Genomic DNA, 14,366 nt, shown 5'->3' with positions numbered 1-14,366 from the left:
CGGACAAGGCAGGGGGTTGACCCCCTACCGGACATCAAAAGGGGTTGACCCCCTGCCGGGGTTGACCCCCTGCCGGACATGGCGGGGGGTCGACCCCCCCCCCCCCCCCCCCGGCCGGACACGGCAGGGGGTCGACCCCCTACCAGGGTTGACCCCCGGCCGGACACGGCAGAGGGTCGACCACCTACCGGGGTCGACCGCCTGGCAGAGTCGACCCCCTGCCGGAAAACGCAGGGGGTCGACCGCCTGGCAGAGTCGACCCCCTGCCGGAAAACGCAGGGGGTCGACCGCCTGGCAGAGTCGACCCCCTGCCGGAAAAAGCAGGGGGTCGACCTCCAATCCATTTACGTACCTGCGGTTGCTCCGGGCAGCGACGGCGGCAGCGGAAGGTTGACGGAAGGAAGAGGGCGGCAGGAGGGAGAGGACGGCGGGCGGGAGCAGCGAAAGGAGAAAGGAAAAAGAGGGCTGGGATTAGGGGTAATGCGACATATAGCGACGGCTTAGCGACGGATTAATTCCGTCGCTAAGCCATCGTAATTCAAAAAACAAAAAAGGCGACAGAAAATATTTCGTCGCCTAGGCCGTCGCTATGTTGCGACGGAATCTTAGCCGTCGCAATTCCGTCGCTAACTGTCGTATTTATTGCGACAAAACATTCTCTCGCAAAATCCGTCGCTACTTAGCGACGGATTTTGCGAGGGAATGTTTTCTGTCGCTAGTTTCGTAAAATTCTACAAATATAGCGATGGATTCATTTCTCTCGTTAATCTGTCGCTAAGTAGCGACGATATAACTCCGTCGCTAAATTCCGTCGCTAATCAACTATTTTTTTGTAGTGAGATCTGACTCTGACAAAATAGACTAAAATCCGAGCCATTAAAATGACATAGTGTGACAGGGTCATGGTTTTCAACCAAAATCATGTATGAAAACACCATAGAAATTGTTAAAAATTGGCATTAACAAGCTAGATTTAATTCTAGACACACTACATTTTACGGATTAGAGAGATCATCTCCAGTTAGGGAGAAATCACTTCGGCAATTCGATCCAGTTTCAGGTAAAATCTGGGCAGTCTAGAATGATAGGGTCCAAATCCCGATTTTTTTAGAGAATCAAACACACTCATAATGATCTGATTTTTGGAGATCCCAAAAACACATGAAGTAAAATGCAGTAAAAAAATTAGATTAAAATGACATCTAATTATATACAAATTGATGATTCTAAAATCCGACCAGAATTAAAAATGCAATCTAAAGATAATTGAACATGATCAAAGCAAATTACATACAGGGATGATATATTTTTGAAAAAGAAAACATCATCTAATTTAAAAATTAAATGAAACAAGGCATTATATCTATTTGATATTGCCAATTAAAGGAGAATTTGATTTATGGAACATCAAATTTCATCTTTTTGATGGCTTAAAAAAAAGAATGGAAATTACGAAGTGTAAATCAAATCAAACAAAGAAGGATTAGAGGATTACCTTGCACTGAATGAGGAAGAGGGAGAGGAGAAGCTCCAAGAGTGGTGTCAACTCCAAGGGGAGAGGAGAGAGAGAGGAGGAGGAAGAGAGAATTCTCAATTTTCAAGAGAATTCTCAATCTTTTTTTTTCTTCTCCATTTTTTCCACCCATGAGAATAGACCCCCCCTAAGGGGTCTATTTATAGTTGAGCTTGGGAGAAATTTGGGAATGCCCCAAGCTCAAAGTTTGTTGGAATAGGGTTGATGTGTCACTCAAGGGGGTGGGGGGGGGGGGGGGGAGGGGCAACCCTATGTGGGCATTTTTGCTTTTTTAAATGGCTAAAATGGGCAATTTGGCCAAAATCTCACACATGGCATCACTTTGCAAGTGATACTCATGTGTGTTTTTAAAAACAAAGGGGTGAAGTTAAAATAAAAAAGAAAATGAGGTTTTTAAAGCTAGGGTAAGGGTTTAAAATAAAAATCTATTTTAAAATTTGGAAAAGGCCAAGTGGTGCCCCGTTTACAAAAGAAATTATTTTTCTTTTTTATTTTAAAAGCTACAAATGAAAGGTTTGAAAAATAAAGATGAAAACAAAGAAGAATTTGAAAAATCAAATAATGGATCTCATTTGGTTGTGAGATCCATTTTGATTTTTTTCGAAATCCAAATCGAATTGAAACTGGATTCAGATTGAATTTTGAAAGATTTTGTAAAAATATAGATTTTGGATTTGAATTTCAAAGATTGTTTTTGAAACTGGGATAAAGTTTGTATTTTGAATTTTAAAATCAAAGAATTGATTTAGGAAAAAAATTGGATTTTGAATTTGGATCCATTTTGATATTTTAAAATCCAGATTGAATTGTAAATTGGATCTAGGGTATTTTTCAAAAGATTTCATAAAATATTGGATTTGAAATCCAAGAATTGATTTTGAAATTAGAATAAAAATTTAATTTTTAAAAGAATCTGGATTTGAGGTTTTGAATAAAAATTGGATCTGGATCAAGATTAAAAGAAATTGGTTCAAAATGAAAATCGAACCCTGAAAATGGATTTATAAAACAATTTTGAAATGAAAGATCCAGGCTCGTGATGGAATTTGGATTTGGATCTTGGATTTGGATATTAGAGTGAGACCGAGAGTGGAATTGGATCTTGGATCGGGACTAGAACCCAAGAAATAAAACTGAATCTCATATATCAGATAAATCTGAGTTCAAGATCAGAAATTGATTTTAAATATCCTTCTAAATCTGAGAATGGGTAATTGGATCTGTTACGACAATGAAGTCGTACATGATACTTCAAGTTCAAGGTATTGATGATGAGCAAGTGAAATCAACTGCATTTCAGCTAAGGCAATGAAGACATTGAAGAATTAGATGAAGAATCTTTGAAGACTAGTGTGCAAATGTTAAATTCATTAAAAGTCTTAGATTCTTGTAAGAGTCTTACTTAGAGTGCATATTTAGGTTGCATTTCACCTAAAAAGTTTTTAAAAAAACTTTTCTAAAAGAACCCTTCATGAAAATCTTTTTAGAAAACTCTTTTCTTAAATTTTCATGTTTATTAGTCGACCAATAGACTCACCTCTCGACTAATCCTTTCGCGCCATATTTTCTAAAAAGTCACTTTTGTCAAATTAGTTGACCGAAGGTTTTATCAGTCGACTGGACAGAATGTCTATTTTTTGGAAAATTTAGCAACAGTCAACTAATGACTTTATCAGTCGACTGGACAGAACATGTGTTTTCTGAAATTTAGCAGCAGTCGACTAATGCTTTTATCAGTCGACCGGACAGAATGTATGTTTTTCAGAAGATTTTAGCAGCAGTCGACTGAAAGGTTTTTCAGTCTACTGATGATATTATCAGTCGACTAATTTTATCTCTAGCCGACTAAGTTTCAAAAGTTCAGATTTTTAAACAGCTCGATAAACAGATCAGTCGACTGACGATAACTATCAGTCTACTAATAACTAACTATTAGTCGACTAACTACTGTTTCAGTCGACTAATTCTGTCATTTTTCCTGAAACTTCAAAAAAGGCGTGTCTTTTCATTTTTCAAACATTTTGATTGTTCAAAATAGACTGTTTTGACACCCTTTCATACCCTCAATGTATGGAAACTTTCCACTATAAATATGAGTGCATTTTATACTCAAAACACTTCAATTCAATCAATTTGAATCAATTACTCTTTGCTTTTCACTCATATTCATTTTCTCACTCACGTGATATTTTTAACTTCAGTTTTTCACTCAAATTCCTTTGAGAGATAGTGAATTCGTGAGTAGAGTATTCCAACAACCTCAAAAGGCAATTGCATCTCATTTGCATTCAAAAGAAGGGCTCATAGGTTGTGTTGTAAGTTGTTACTTATTTTATTTTCTGTAAAATGAAGGACTCCTTGGTTTAAAGGAGTTGTTTGCTTTCAGTAGGTGTGTTACTGGAAGTGGGACCGGATTTGGTCTGTATGATCTTGTATTTACACAAGGTTGATAGTGGAAATCTCAAGCGGGTTTTTGCTTGGGGACTGGATGTAGGTCGGGAAAGACCGAAACAGGATAAATTATGTGTTCTTTGTGTGTTTGCTTTTCAAATTGCAAAATCAGTCAATATTCCGCAGACAAATTTTAAAAGCACTATTCACCCCCCCTCTAGTGCTCGTTGTCTCGATCCTACTGCACTTTCATTTGGTATCAGAGCAGGTTTGCTATTATTTTGATTTGGTCATCATCTAGCATGACAACTACAACATCTCAACATAAAGAAGGATGCTCCTCTATTCGTCCTCCTCTCTTTAACGGAACAAACTATGGATACTGGAAAGTGAATGACAATATTCTTGCAATCTATGGATCTCGATATTTGGAGAGTTGTTTCAGATAAATACCAAACTCCATCAACTGATTTCAGTCGATGGACCAATGAAGAAAAGAAGGTTGCTTCACTTAATGCCAAAGCAATGAATGCATTATATTGTGTCGTTGACAAGGTAGAGTTCAATCGCATCTCTCAATGCTCTACAGCAAATGAAATCTGACATACTCTTCTCATGACTCACGAAGGTACGTCAAAGGTAAAGGAATCTAAAATCGCCTCTTTGGTTCATAAATTTGAATTATTTAAAATGAAGCAAAATGAATCTATATCGGACATGGTAACAAGAATGACCGATATAACTAACACTCTGAAATCCCTTGAAAAAGAATATTCACAAGTGGATTTAGTCAGAAAGATCCTAAGGTGTTTAACTCCTGAATGTGAGAGAAAAACCACAGCTATTGAAGAGGCAAATGATCTAAACACTCTCACTCTTGAAGATTTGGTTGGTAACCTAATGGCATATGAAGTCCAACTTCAAGACAGACAAGAAGAAGAACCCAAGAAAAAATCTCTTGCTTTTAAGGCTACTTCTGACTCTGAAAATTCAAAAGAAGATGAAGATATAACCCTCATTACAAGGCAATTTAGAAGATTCATCAAAAAGGGAAGATTTCAAAGAAAGGTAAAGAAAGCGAATTCTTCCAATCCCAATGAAGTCAAGTGCTTTAACTGCAAAAAGGCAGGACATATCAAGAAAGATTGTCCTTTTCTCAAAATCAAGCCCAAAGACCAATTCAAGAATAAAAAGGAATTTCAAGCATATTGGGATGATAGTGACTCCTCTTTCGATGAAGAATCAAATGAAGAAGTCGCCAACATGTGTTTTGTAGTACAAGAAGACTCGGTAAGACAATTTGACTATGATGATTTATTAGAAGCATTCAATGATTTATATGCTAAATTTAAGAGTCTAAGTTCTAAAAACAAAGATTTAAAAACTGAAAATTTAACTCTTGACTCTCAAAACAAAGTGTTACTTCAAGAGATAGAAGATCTCAAGAAGAAAAACTCTTGTCAAGCATTTGAGATAAAAGAAATTGGAACAAGAACCAATCTCTTACAAAAAGAAATAACTAGTCTAAAAGAAAAATCAAATGATCTTCTTTCTATAGTGACCAAATTCACAAATGATCAAGAGAATCTAGAAAGACTTTTTGGTTCTCAAAGATGCTTGGTTAATAAAACCGGATTGGGATATAGCTTCTTTGATACTCAAAATAGACCAAACTATGTGGTGAAAAATCAAAGACAATATTCTCAACCATTTATTCATAGAACTAAATTTTCCAGTTCTAATAGAAATGCATCTAATCATGAAACTTATAATGCTTATAAGCCTAGACATGATTATTTTAGAAATGTTAAATATTTTTATAGAAAGAATATTTATTATCAAAGGAAACCAAAATCCAAATGGATATGGGTTCCTAAGACTAACTCTCATGGACCCGAAAATAGAAAGGGGTCAAATGCTTTGTCTTCTAAATTTGTTGTAGGTACACAAAATAAGGAGCAAATGGATATTGGACAGCGGTTGTTCCAAACATATGACTGGAAGGCCGGAGTTATTTTTCACCCTCCAAAATAAGGATGGAGGAACTGTCACTTTTGGTGACAATAACAAGGGAAAAGTAATAGGTATTGGTAATATTGGTAATCCAAAATTTCCCTTGATAGAAAATGTTCTTTTAGTAGATGGTTTAATGCATAATTTATTATCTATTTGTCAATTATGTGATAAAGGTTTTCATGTTTCTTTTGAAAATGATTTATGCTTAATTTCTGATTTTCAATCTAAAAAGATCATTTTTAAAGGTAAAAGAAGGAACAATGTGTATGAACTATATCTAAATGAGTTACCCACTTTTAATGAAATTCAATGGTTATGGCACAAGAGACTTGGACATGTTAACTTTAAAATTATTTCCAAGTTATCCAAGAATGATCTTGTTAGAGGCCTACCTAAAATACCATATAAGAAAGATCACTTATGTGATGCTTGCCAAAGGGGTAAACAAATCAAGAGTTCTTTTAAAGCAAAAGATATAGTTTCAACAAAACGTCATCTTGAACTTTTACATTTAGATCTATTTGGACCATCTAGAATTCAAAGTTTGAATGGTAGCAAGTATGCTTTTGTTATAGTAGATGATTATTCTCAGTTTACATGGGTGATTTTTTAAAAAAGCAAAAATGATGCTTTTTCAGAATTTTCTAAACTTTGTAGAATAATTATAAATGAAAAATCTACATCTATAATTAAAATTCGTAGTGATCATGGTGGTGAATTTGAAAATGAATCTTTTCTAAAGTATTGTGATTTACATGGTATATCTCACAACTTTGCTTTTCGTAGAGCGGCTCCACAAAATGGAGTTGTTGAAAGAAAGAATAGATCTTTGCAAGAATGTGCTAGAACCATGCTTCAAGATAAAAATTTACCAAAATACTTTTGGGCTGAAGCAATAAATACAACATGTTATGTTTTAAACCGTGTGCTTATTCGACCAATTTTACATAAAACATGTTTTGAATTGTATTATGATCGTATACCAAAGATCTCATATTTCAAAATTTTTGATAGTAAATGCTTCTTGTTAAATACCAAAGATAATCTTGATAAGTTTGATTCAAAATCAGATGAATCAATATTTCTTGGATATTCTTCTAGAAGTAAAGCTTATCATGATTTTAATAAAAGAACATCTTGCATTGAAGAATCTTTACATATTGCATTTAATGAGAATTGTGAGCAGGTTATACCTCTAAGCGAAGGAGAAGAAGTAATACTTCAAGAAGAACCTTTGATAGAGAGCACTTCTTAAGAAAATGTTTCTCTTCAACTGGTTTGGAAAGAAATTCCTAATCATCCACATGAACATGTTATTGGAGAAATAAAGAATGGTGTCCAAACTAGAAGGCAATTAGAAAAATATATTGCAAATGTTGCTTTCGTATCTAAAATAGAACCAAAGAATATCAATGTGGCTTGTGATGATGAATTTTGGCTTTTGGCCATGTCTGAAAAACTTAACCAATTTACTAGGAATGATGTTTGGGATCTAGTTGATAGACCAAAGGATCATCCAATAATTGGAACTAGATAGGTCTTCCGAAATAAGCTGGATGAAAATGGCGAAGTCATTCAAAACAAAGCAAGGCTAGTAGCACAAGGCTATAATCAAGAAGAAGGCATAGATTTTGATGAAACCTATGCACCAGTGGCTCGATTAGAGTCAATTTGAATGATGCTTGCTTTTGCTAGTTACATGAACTTCAAGTTATATCAAATTGATGTTAAGAGTGCATTCTTAAATGGACACATCAATGAAGAAGTTTATGTAGAGCAACCTCCAGGCTTTGAAAATGAGAAATATCTAGAAAAAGTCTATAAATTAAAAAGAGTTTTGTATGGACTTAAACAAGCACCAAGTGCGTGGTATGAAAGACTACGAAATTTTCTAGAACAATCTGGTTTTTCCATTGGTCGGATAGACTCCACTTTATTTATTAAAAACCTTAATTCAGATATTCTTATTATGCAAATTTATGTTGATGACATAATATTTGGTTCTACTAATGATTCTCTTTGTAAAGAATTTGCTAAAGCTATGCAGGAAGAGTTTGAAATGAGCTTGATGGGCGAATTAAACTACTTCCTTGGACTTCAAATAAAGCAAACTGAAGAAGGAATCTTCATCAATCAGGCTAAGTATACAAAAGAACTTCTCAAGAGATTTGGGATGGACTCATCGAAATCAAGAAGAAATCCTATGAGTACAACTACTTCTCTTGATAAAGATGAAAATGGTAAAAATGTAGATACTAAGTTCTACAGAGGTATGATTGAATCTCTATTATACTTAACTTCTAGTCGACCTGATATAATGTTTAGTGTTTGTATGTGTGCAAGATTTCAAGCTAATCCAAAGGAATCTCATTTAACTGCAGTAAAACAAATTCTTCGATATTTGAAAGATACTTCAGATTTCGGTTTATTTTACCCAAAATCATCTTCCTTTGATTTAGTTTCATATAGTGATACAGATTTTGCAGGAAGTAAATCTGATCGCAAGAGTACTAGTGGAACTTGTCATTTCTTAGGAAATTCCTTAGTCTCTTGGTTTAGTAAAAAGCAAAATTCAGTGTCACTCTCAACAACTGAAGCAGAATATATAGCAGCTAGTTTAGCGTGTTCACAAGTACTATGGATGAAACAGACCTTAAAAGATTTTGGTTTGAATTACTTCACAACAACTATTTATTGTGATAACACTAGTGCTATAAATCTTTCAAAAAATCTTGTTCAGCACTCAAGAACTAAGCATATTGAAGTTAGACATCATTTCTTAAGAGATTATGTGTTAAAAGGAGATATTTCGTTAAATTTTATTTCCACTAAAGAACAACATGCTGATATCTTCACTAAACCACTTAAAAATGAAGATTTTATGAGAATTAGGAGAGAACTAGGCATTTGCTCATTTTTGGATTTATAAAAATGTTGTTTTTTGAATAAAATCGCACATTATTAGTCGACCGATAAAATTTTAGTCGGTTGATGCTTTTTAAATTTTTTAGAATGAATCGCACCATATTAGTCGATCGATAAATTTCTAGTCGACTGATGTTTTAAATTTTTTTTTAAAATTTTAACTGAAGGGACCCGATACCCCTTGGATTTTTTAAACATCTGTTTTTTTTTTTTGGCATCGTTTCATTTTTGTACCTTTTCATTTTTTTTAAAAAGGAACAAAACCCTTAAAACAAAACCCTCTCTCTCTCTCCACTCTCTCTTCCGAAAAACCCTCGGAGTGTCGTTCGAACCTATCCTCGCCGAAATTTTCTGGCCGTGACAGGGAAACGCCGGAATCCTCTTGCAGTAACTGGCGCATCTTCAGATCTTGCCAGAATCCTCTTGTTGTGACGGTGTATTTTCAACCATTGCCGGAATCCCTTTGTGGCAGCCTTCTCACCCGTCGTCAGCCACCGTATCCTCCTCTATTTTTGTTGCACGACGCACGACAACATCTTCCTCCCGCCAAACACCATTTGAAAGCCAACATCAATTGTTCTTCTCAACGACTGTGTTGATCAATCATTCTCTGCAACTGAAATTTTTTTGGGTGAATTTGTTTCAACTATGCCTCGTCAGAAGACTGCATCCGCAAAAGGTTCTCCTCCTCCTACACCTCTAGCAAAATATGGATTTTCTCTCAGATTACTCTAAAATCCTCTTTTATATAATACTTTTGGATTGGTTTCTGCACTACCTATTTTACCAGGCCGAAATGTACTGTTTCACCTGTTTTCTCGTTACAAAATAAGAGAATTATTTCCAGGTATTTCACATCTTTTTGATGCCTGTGCAAACACCCTTCATTATCCTTTTCTGATCCACTTGTTTTATACAAATTTACAAATTGATCATGGAACTGGAGTTCTTTCCTCTCTTGTTTGTGATGTTGAAATTGAGTTTGATTCTAAACTACTTGGAGAAATCCTAGAAATTTCATCTTCAGACACTCTTTTCAATACTGTTGAACTGAATGATGAGAGAATTTTTGAACAAATTCTTCTTCCCGGTGCACCTCATTGCCCTCCTTTCAAAAATACTAATCTTCAAACTTGTGCACGCATTGCTGGACGAATCCTTGCCCACAATGTTCTACCTAAAACTGGTTCTTTTGATTATTATTCCACAGGTCTATCTACAACTCTTTATATATTATTTGGAAATATTTCTGTAAATTAGGCCAATGTGTATTTTACAAATTTGTGGAAACAAAAACCATTTCTTCCTTATGGATGCCTTCTAACTCGTATTTTTAGACATTTCAAAGTTCCCTTAACTAATGAAAAATATATTGAGCAAAAGGAGTTCTTTGATCAAACTATTTTTAAAAGGATGAAAATCAAATATCTGCCTCCTTTAAATGTTGATCAAACTGAACCATCTGATCCTACTAAACCATCAATTTCTGAACCCTCACCATCTTCTGCGACACCTTCATCTCAAGCAAAAAGAAAGAAATTTTCTACAAGTCAAGACAATGATGAAGTTTTGCAGCGAATGGAAGCTTTGGAGTTGCATCAACGCACTTTTCGTGAAGATGTGACTCAACAACTTTCTTCGATTCAAAAAGATGTGACTGCAATCAAGGACTTGCTCAACTCACTTTTCTGATCTTTATTTTCTGTCTTTACTGAACTTTAATACTTTATGGGTTGTAATATTTTAAACTTGTATTTACATTTTGCTTATGCTATTTCTGCCCTTACTCTTTTTTATTATGAAAAAGGGGGAGAAAAAGATAGAAAAAGATAGCATTTTGCATGAGAAATGCGAAATTAAGAGAAAAAGATAGAAATTGCATATTGCATTATGACATGGATATTACATCATGAGAAAACATTGAAAATTGCATTTATGAAAAAGTTTTAAATGCATGAAGTAATGATGGAAATGCAAACCAATCAATATGTGATTTGAAGGAAATGCAAACCAATCAATATATGATATATGTGCTTTGAATGTACTAACTTTTAATGTTTTGCAGCATATTGATAGAGGGAGTAAAATCTCCATCTATGCATCTAAATGCTTCATCTTTGATTAAGTTTGTCATCATAAAAAAGGGGGAGATTGTTACGACAATGAAGCCGTGCATGATACTTCAAGTACAAGGTTTTGATGATGAGCAAGTGAAATCAACTGCATTTCAGCTAAGGCAATAAAGACATTGAAGAATTCGATGAAGAATCTTTGAAGACTAGTGTGCAAATGTTAAATTCATTTAAAGTCTTAGATTCTTGTAAGAGCCTTACTTAGAGTGCATATTTAGGTTGCATTTCACCTAAAAAGTCTTTAGAAAAACTTTTCTAAAAGAACCCTTCATGATTTTTTTTTTAGAAAACTCTTTTCTTAAATTTTCGTGTTTATTAGTCGACCAATAGACTCACCAGTCGACTAATCCTTTCTAAAAAGTCATTTTTGTCAAATTAGTCGACTGAAGGTTTTATCAATCGACTGGACAGAATGTCTGTTTTCTGGAAAATTTAGCAGCAGTCGACTAATGGCTTTATCAATCGACTGGACAGAACATGTGTTTTCTGAAATTTAGCAGCAGTCGACTAATGCTTTTATCAGTCGACCGGACAGAATGTATGTTTTTCAGAAGATTTTAGCAGCAGTCGACTGAAAGGTTTTTCAGTCTACTGATGATATTATCAATCGACTAATTTTATCTCTAGTCAACTAAGTTTCAAAAGTTCAGATTTTCAAACGGCTCGATAAACAGATCAGTCGACCGACGATAACTGTGAGTCTACTAATAACTAATTATTAGTCGACTAACTACTGTTTCAGTCGACTAATTTTGTCGTTTTTCCTGAAACTTCAAAAAAGGCGTGTCTTTTCATTTTTTGAACATTTTGATCATTCAAAATGGATTGTTTTGACACCCTTTCATACCCTCAATGTATGAAAACTTTCAACTATAAATATGAGTGCATTTTACAATCAAAAGCACTTCAATTCAATCAATTTGAATCAATTACTCTTTGTTTTTCACTCATATTCATTTTCTCACTCACGTGATATTTTTCACTTCAGTTTTTCACTCAAATTCCTTTGAGAGATAGTGAATTTGTGAGTAGAGTATTTCAACAACCTCAAAATCCAATTGCATCTCATTTGCATTCAAAAGAAGGGCTCATAGGTTGTGTTGTAAGTTGTTACTTATTTTATTTTCTATAAAAGGAAGGACTCTTTGGTTTAAAGGAGTTGTTTGCTTTCAGTAGGTGTGTTACTAGAAGTGGGACCGGATTTGGTCTGTATGATCTTGTATTTACACAAGGTTAATAGTGAAAATCTCAAGCGGGTTTTTGCTTGGGGACTGGATGTAGGTCGGAAAAGATCGAACCAGGATAAATTTTGTGTTCTTTGTGTGTTTGCTTTTCAAATTGCAAAATCTGTCAATATTCCGCAGACAATTTTTAAAAGCACTATTCACCCTCCCTCTAGTGCTTGTTGCCTCGATCCTACTGCACTTTCAGGATCCTGAATATCTAATGAGATATTCCAGGTTCAAAAAGTGAAATTGAACTCTGTATATGGATTATAAAATGAAATTAGATGAAAAATCCAGGTTTGGGATGGAAGATGGGCATCAGATCCAACATTGGATCTAGTATCTGATCTGAAGAGTGAATTGAATCTCAGACATTGATAAAATTTTAGATAAAGGAGTTGATCCAAGTTCGAATTGGGACTTGTCTCAGTTCAAAAATTGTTAGAAATGATGTTTTGAAGAAATTATTATTTTTTTGTTTTTGCCTTGTAGGGGTAGAAACACGGTACCGAACTGGTCTGAACTGATTTGAACTGGATAGGTTTGAAATGAAGTGAATCAGAAGTCAGTTATACTAAGGTAAACTAAATCTGGAGCTAAAACACTAGCTCAACCAGCTGGGGTTAGCTCAATTTGGACTGAATTGAGCTCAAATGAGCTAAAAGGAGAGTTCGAGAGTGTAAAAAGTGAGTTTGAACTAGAACGAGACCATTCAAACTCCTAATGAGCTCAACTTAGGCTCATGAGGATAGGATCTACTGGGTTTGGTTGGCTCTAAGACAATTTGGCTAATATTTGAACTAAAATGAGCTTATTTTGCTTGAAATGAACTAAATTTAGCTGAAATGGACTGACACCGCTCATCGTGAGCTCGGGGGAGCTAGGAATGACTGACATTCTAATTCTTCTGAACTTAGAATGAGCTTGGCTAATTCTGACTGACTACGGGGCTAAGGGTGACTCAGAGGTAAAATGGTGATTTTATTGATAAAATGAGCTTAGACTGATCTCTAGACTAGGGTAAACCTAGGGGTGAGACTCAACACTAAAACTGACAATTTTGGCACCTTGATATCTGGGATTCACCCATGATAATCTTTTTGCACTCTTTGAGACATAGAAATTTAGCTCTCTTGGGGTTTGGCGGGAAATTCATCACCCTTTATCTCAGAGATGTTCTAATTTTCCTTAAAAGGACACATCACATGCTTCTTCAACTTAGAGATGCTCCAAGTCTTCTTTGGTCCCAGGAATTAGATTGATAGTATTGTCTCTTTGATTGAAATCTCTTGATGATAATAGTGATCAAATATCTTTTAGGGATTGGCGGGAGGTTCATCGCATCAGCCTTTAACTTGACAATGATTTGAACTTTTCCTAGGACACGTCACATACTCCTTCAACTTGGAGATCTTTCGAATCTTCTTTTGCCCCGGGGGTCTAACTCATCCATCAGTCTTCAACTTGACGGTGATTGAGGGATCCCTTTTGCAGATAGTTAATTGCAACTTGAATGATTAGAGAGATATTGAGATTGAGTGGATTCTTTTTATCGCTGAGGATATTTTCATTGCCTTATTACCAGAAAAATGATCTTTAAAAATATGCCATAACTGTGATCAATATCAATTCACTTATGTATTTTCAACGTCCTTGAATTTTTTTCTGCCAGCCATATCAAAGATTTTTTTTCATCCTTTTGGTTGATCAACAGAAAAAGCTTGAATTCTGGTTCTTTCTTCGAAAGAACTTTGCCCTTTTGGAAATAATACTGAAGGTAGCTTGAGATGAAATTTTGTGCAATAAAAATTTGAGATCAACAACTATTTTTTATGACAAATTGGCAAAATATTCTCAAAATTCTTGGTAAAAAGAATTGCTTGACATCAAATTGACACATCTATGACTAAACTCTTCTCTCTTTTTCACAAAAGAGAGACTCAAGTTTGACCCTTGACCTGAACGGGTACGACAAAAATAGGTTCTTTGCAGAAAAATGATTGGTGATTGAAAAATGATTGAAAGTTTTAAGGCAAATTGGTTTAACCCGAAGGTTGGATCTTTGGAAAGATTGGCATATACCAGTGCGAAGACTGGATTTTAATTGATCGACCAGTGCAAAGACTAGATTTTAGATTGATC

Source organism: Nuphar pumila, chromosome 3 (genome assembly GCF_984573655.1).
Source record: "Nuphar pumila chromosome 3, dmNupPumi1.hap1.1, whole genome shotgun sequence".
In the NCBI taxonomy this organism is placed as follows: domain Eukaryota; kingdom Viridiplantae; phylum Streptophyta; class Magnoliopsida; order Nymphaeales; family Nymphaeaceae; genus Nuphar; species Nuphar pumila.
The sequence above is the reverse complement of the archived record's forward strand: the minus strand, read 5'-3'. Positions refer to the sequence as shown.